This window comes from Bos grunniens, chromosome X (assembly GCF_055505025.1).
Source record: "Bos grunniens cultivar Pamir isolate PY7600 chromosome X, Bosgru_T2T1.0, whole genome shotgun sequence".
Taxonomy (NCBI): domain Eukaryota; kingdom Metazoa; phylum Chordata; class Mammalia; order Artiodactyla; family Bovidae; genus Bos; species Bos grunniens.
The window spans coordinates 107,584,903-107,591,583 of record NC_141194.1 but is presented as its reverse complement, the minus strand read 5'-3'; positions in this window follow the sequence as shown (position 1 = coordinate 107,591,583).

Sequence of the window (6,681 nt, the reverse complement as noted above, 5' to 3'; positions counted from 1 at the left end):
AGGTTAAGGTGGTCTGGTATTTCCATCTCTAACAATTTTCCACAGTTTGTGGTGATCCACACAGTCAAAGGCTGTGACATAGTCAATAAAGCAGAAATAGATGTTTTTCTGGAACTCTTGTTTTTTCGATAATCCAGCGGATGTTGGCAATTTGATCTCTGGTTCCTCTGCCTTTTCTAAAACCAGCTTGAACATCAGGAAGTTCATGGTTCATGTACTGCTGAAGCCTGGCTTGGAGAATTTTGAGTATTACTTTACTAGAGTGTCAGATGAGTGCAATTGTGCAGTAGTTTGTGCATTCTTTGGCATTGCCTTTCTTTGGGATTGGAATGAAAACTGACCTTTTCCAGTCCTTGGGTACTGCTGAGTTTTCCACATTTGCTGGCATATTGAGTGCAGCACTTTCACAGCATCATCTTTCAGGATTTGGAATGGCTCAAATTCCATCACCTCCACTAGCTTTGTTCGTAGTGATGTTTCCTAAGGCCCACTTGACTTCACATTTCAGGATGTCTGGCTCTAGGTGAGTGATCACACCATCGTGATGATCTGGGTCGTGAAGCTCTTTTTTGTACAGTTCTTCTGTGTATTCTTGCCATCTCTTCTTAATATCTTCTGCTTCTGTTGGGTCCATACCATTTCTGTCTTTTATTTGTTCCCTTGGTATCTCTAATTTTCTTGAAGAGATATCTAGTCTTTCCCATTCTATTGTTTTACTCTATTTCTTTGCATTGATCACTAAGGAAGGCTTTCTTATCTCTCCTTGCTATTCTTTGAAACTCTGCATTCAAATGGGTATATCTTTCCTTTTCTCGTTTGCTTTTCGCTTCTCTTCTTTTCACAGCTATTTGTAAGGCTTCCTCAGACAGCCATTTTGCTTTTTTGCATTTATTTTTCTTGGGGATGGTCTTGATCCCTGTCTCCTGTACAATGTCATGAACCTCCATCCATAGTTCATTAGGCACTCTATCACATCTAGTCCCTTGAATCTATTTCTCACTTCCACTGTATAGTCGTAAGGGATTTGATTTAGGTCATACCTGAATGGTTTACTGGTTTCCCCTACTTTCTTCAATTTAAGTCTGAATTTGGTAATAAGGAGTTCATGATCTGAGACACAATCAGCTCTTGGTCTTGTTTTTACTGACTGTATAGAGCTTCTCCATCTTTGGCTGCAAAGAATATAATCCATCTGATTTCAGTGTTGACCATCTGGTGATGTCCATGTGTAGAATCTTCTCTTGTGTTGTTGGAAGAGGGTGTTTGCTATGACCAGTGCATTGTCTTGGTAAAACTCTGTTAGCCTTTGCCCTGCTTCATTTTGTACTTCAAGGCCAAACTTGCCTGTTACTCCAGGTATCTCTTGACTTCTCACTTCTGCATTCCAGTTCCCTATGGTGAAAAGGACATATTTTTTGGTGTTAGTTCTAAAAGGTCTTCCAGGTCGTTATAGAACAGCTCAACTTCAGCTTCTTTGGCATTAGTAGTTGGGGCATAGACTTGGATTACTGTGATATTGAATGGTTTGCCTTGGAAACAAATAGAGATCATTCTGTCATTTTTTAGATTGCACCCAATCTCAATTAATTAATATTAGTCATTAATTAATTAGTCATTAGAGAAATGGAAGCCAAAATCAAGATGAGATAACACCACTGCTACGTCCACTGTAATGACTATATTTTTTTTAAAAAACTAAAGATCAAGAGTTCAATCCAGTAAGAAGACATAACAATTGTAATTATTTATGCACCCATCATAGGAGCACCTCCATGATAAGGAAATTGCTATCAGCCATAAAGGGGGAAATCAACATTAACACAATAGTAGTAGGAGACTTTAACACCCCACTTACACCAGTAGATCATCCAGACAGAAAATCAATAAGAAAACACAAGCCCTAAATGATATATTTGACCAGATAGAATTAATTGGTATTTATATGCCATTCCATCCAAAAGCAGCAGAATACAACTTCTTCTCAGGTGCACACAGAATATTCTCCATGATAGACCATATCTTGTGTCATAAATCAAGCCTCTGTAAATTTGAGAAAAATAAGATCACATCAAGCATTTTTTTCTGAGGTTACAAATCAATTACAGGAAAAAAAAGATTGTAAAAAAACATTAACACATGGAGGCTAAACTATACCCTACTAAATAACCAACAGAATACTGAAGAAATCAAAGAGGAAATAAAGAAAATATCTAGAAACAAGTGAATGAAAATGAGACAAGCCAAAACCTGTGGGATGCAGCAAAAGCAGTTCTAAGAAGGAAGTTTAAGTTTAAAATTTCAAATAAACAGCCTAACCTTACACCTAACACAATTAGAGTAAGAGGACCAAACAAAACCCAAAGTTAGCAGAAGGTAAGAAATCATAAAGATCAGAGCAGAAATAAGTGAAATAAAAATTTAAAAAACAGTTGCAAAGATTAATGAAACTAAAAGCTGTTTCTTTGAGAAACAAAATTGATAAACGTTTATCCAAACTCATCAAGAAAAAACAGGAGAGGACTCAAATAAATAAAGTTAGAAATGAAAAAGGAGAAGTTACAACTGATACTGCAAAATTCAAATGATCATAAAAGAATACTCCAAGCAACTATATGCCAATGAAATGGACAACCTGGAAGAAATGGATAGATTCTTTAAAAGGTACAAGCTTCTAAGAATGAACCAGGATGAAATAGAAAATATCAACAGACCAATCACAAGTAATGAAACAGTGATTAAAACTCTTTCAACAAACCAAAGTCCAGAACCAGATGGCTTCACAGGCAAATTCTGTCAAAAATTTAGAGAACAGCTAACACGTATGCTTCTCAAGCTCTTCCAAAAAACTGCAGCATAAGGAACACTCCCAAGCTCACTCTATGAGGCCACCATCACCTGATACCAAAACCAGACAAAGATATCACAAAAAAAGAAAATTACAGGCCAATATCACTGATGAACATACGCACAAAATTCCTCAACAAAATACTAGCAAACAGAATCCAACAACACAGTAAAAGGATCATACACTCTGATCAAGTGGAATTTATCCCAGGGATGCAAGGATCCTTCAATATATGCAAATCAATCAACATGGTTTACCATATTAAAGAACAATACAAACCAGATGATCACATCAATAGATGCAGAGAAAGTTTTTGACAAAATTTAAAACCCACTTATGATAAAAAAAAAAAAACTCTCCAGAAAGTGGGCATAGAGGAAACCTACCTCAACGTAACAAAGGCCATATATGAAAAACCAATAGCAAATATCATTCTCAGTGGTGAAAAACAAAGCATTCCCCTTAAGATTAGGAACAAGACAAGGATGTCCATTCTCACCACTATTATTCAGCATAGTTTTAGAAGTTCTAGCCAGGGCAATCAGAGAAGAAAAAGAAATAAAAGGAATGCAAATTACAAAAAAAGAAGTAAAATTGTCAGTGGTTGCAGATGATACAATACCATACATAGATAATACTAAAGATGCTACCAGAAAACTACTAAAGCTAATCAGTGAATCTAGTAAAGTTGCAAAATTAATGCACAGAAATCCTATACAATGAATCCTAACAATGAAATGTCGGAAAGAAACTAAAGAAACAATCCCATTTACCATCACAACAAAAAGAATAAGATACCTAGAAATAAATCTGCCTAAAGAGACAAAAGACCTGTACTCAAAAAACAATAAGATACTGATGAAAGAAATCAAAGACAACACGAACAAATGGAGAAATATACCATCTTCTTGGATTGGAAGAATCAATATTGTGAAAATGACTGTACTATCCAAAGCAATCTACAGATTCAATGCAATCCCTATCAAAGTACCAGTGGCATTTTTCACAGAATTAGGATGAAAACTTTACAATTTGTATGGAAACACAAAATACCCCAAATAGCCAAAGCAATCCTGGGAAAGAAAAACAGAGCTGGAGGAAGCAGGCTCCCTGACTTCAAACTATATGACAAAGCTACAGTAATCTAGAGAGTATGGTACTGGCACAAAAACAAAACTATAATTGGAACAGGATCAGCTCAGTTCAGTTGCTCAGTCGTGTCCAGCTCTTTGTGACCCCATGGACTGCAGCATGTCAAGCTTCCCTGTCCATCACCAACTCCCGAAGCTTGCTCAAACTCATGTCCATCAAGTCGGTGATGCCATCTCATCCTCTGTCGTCCCCTTCTCCTCCTGCCTTTAATCTGGAACAGGCTTTTTGAAAGCCCAGCGATAAGCCCACATACCTATGGTCACCTAATTTATGACAAAGGAGACAAGAATATACAATGGACAAAAGACAGACTCTTCAGTATGTGGTGCTGGGAAAACTGGACATGCTACATGCAAAAGAAGGAAATTAGAATACTCCCTAAGACCATACACAAAAATAAAGTCAGAAATGGATTAAAGACCTAAATGTAAAGCCAGAAACTATAAAACTCTTAGAGGAAATATAAGCAGAACACTTTCTGACACGAATTGCAGCAAGACCCTTTTTGATCCACCTCCTAGCATAATGGAAATAAAAACCAAAATAAACAAATGAGACCTAATTAAACTTAAAAGCTTTTTCACAGCAAAGAAAATTATGAACAAGATGAAAAGACTACCCTCAGAATGGGAGAAAATAATTGCAAATGAAGCAGCTGACAAAGGATTAATCTCCAAAATATACAAGTAGCTCATGTGGCTCAATACCAGAAAAACAAACAACCCAATCAAGAACTGGGCAGAAGACCTTAATAGACATTTCTCCAAATAAGACATACAGATTCCTAATAAACACATGAAAAGATGCTCAATCTTGCTCATTATTATAGAAATTCAAGTAAAAACTAGAATGTCGTATCACCTCACATGAGTCAGAATGGCCATCATCAGAAGATCTACAAACAATAAGGGCCAGAGAGAGTGTGGAGAAAAGGAAACCCTCCTACACTGCTGATGGGAATGTAAATTGGTGCACTCACTATGAACAGTATGGAAGTTTTTGAAAAAACTAAAAATAGAACTGCCATATGATCCAGCAATCTCAGCCCTGGTCATATATCTATCTGGAGAAGTCCATAATTTGAAAAGGGACATGCACTTCAATGCTCACTACAGCACAATTTACAGTAGCCTCAACATGGAAGCAGCCTAAACATCCATTGACAGTGGAATGGATAAAAAAGAGTGATACATATATACAATGGAATACTATGCAGCAATAAAAAACAAAATAATACCATTTGCAGCAACATGGATGAACCTAGAAATTATCATACTAAGTCAGACAGAGAAAGACAAATATCATATGGTATCACTTACTTGTGTAATCTAAAAATAGGGGGTACAAATGAACTTATTTGCAGAACAGAAATAGAGTCACAGATATAGAAAAGAAGATAATGGTTACTGGGGGATAAGGGAGGGAGAGGGATAAGTTGGGAGATCGGGATTGACATATACACACTACTATGTATAAAATAGACAACAAATAAGCACCTACTGCATAGCACGTGGAACTCTACTCAATATTCTGTAATGGCTAATATAGTAAAATAATCTAAAAAAGAGTGGATATATGTATATGTATAAACATTTCACTTTTCTGTGCATTTGAAACTAACACATTGTAAATCAATTGTACTCCAATAAAAATTTAAAAAATAAAAATGAATTAAAAAAGAAAATAAGTATTTTGGAAAAATTAAAATTGTCATATGCTGCTGGTAGGAATATAAAATGGTGCAGCCACTGTGGAAAAGTTTTGCAGTTACTCAAAGAATTCAACATAGAGTTACCACATGACCAGCAATTCTACTGCTGCTACCCAAGAGAACTGAAAACATATGTGCACCCAAAATCGTGTGCATGAATGTCCATACCTGCCTTATTCACAATAGCAAAAAGGTGGAAATAACCCAAATGTCCATAAAAATAAGGTGATATATACATGTTATCTACCATTATTTGGCCATAAGAAGTAATGAAGTATCCATACTACAATATGGATGAACCTTGAAAATGTCATGCTAAGTAAAAGAAGCAAGTCACAAAAGACCACATACATGTGATTCCATTTATATGAAATGTTCAAGGTAGGCAAATCCATAGAGACAAGAAGTAGACTATTGATTGGGGTGGTAATGGGGACTAAGTGCACATGGGCAAGAGAGATGCTATTGAGGTGATAGAAATAGCTAACGTTGGATGCAGTGATGGTTGCACCACTTGATAAATTTACTAAAAATCCTTGAAGGTACAAGTAAAAGGAATCAAATTTATGGTGTGTAAATTATATCTCAATACAAAATTTTAAAAACACTTTGGGAAGGAGAGAAAAACAGAAAGTTCGTGTGTTTGATTATTCATTAGGGGTCATATACGCCTCATTGAGCTGCTGTGTGTTGTTGATGTTGCTGCTATTGCTGTGGTTATGGTAGGAGTGGAGATTTTTCCCCTGAGGACTGAGGGTCAAGCAAAGACTTGGGTCCTTTAATACAGTTTTGTAATTAACAGAAAAAGAAAGAGTGTTGCTGGGTTGAAATTCTGAGTAACAGGGGAGGAAAGAGAAGTGAGTGGGTTTACAAAAAAATATTCAGGACGCAGAAGTGGCAAGATTTTGCACTGATCAGATATTAGGAATGAGGAAGAGTGAGGATGCCGCGGACTTAGCATGCTTCAAGTTGA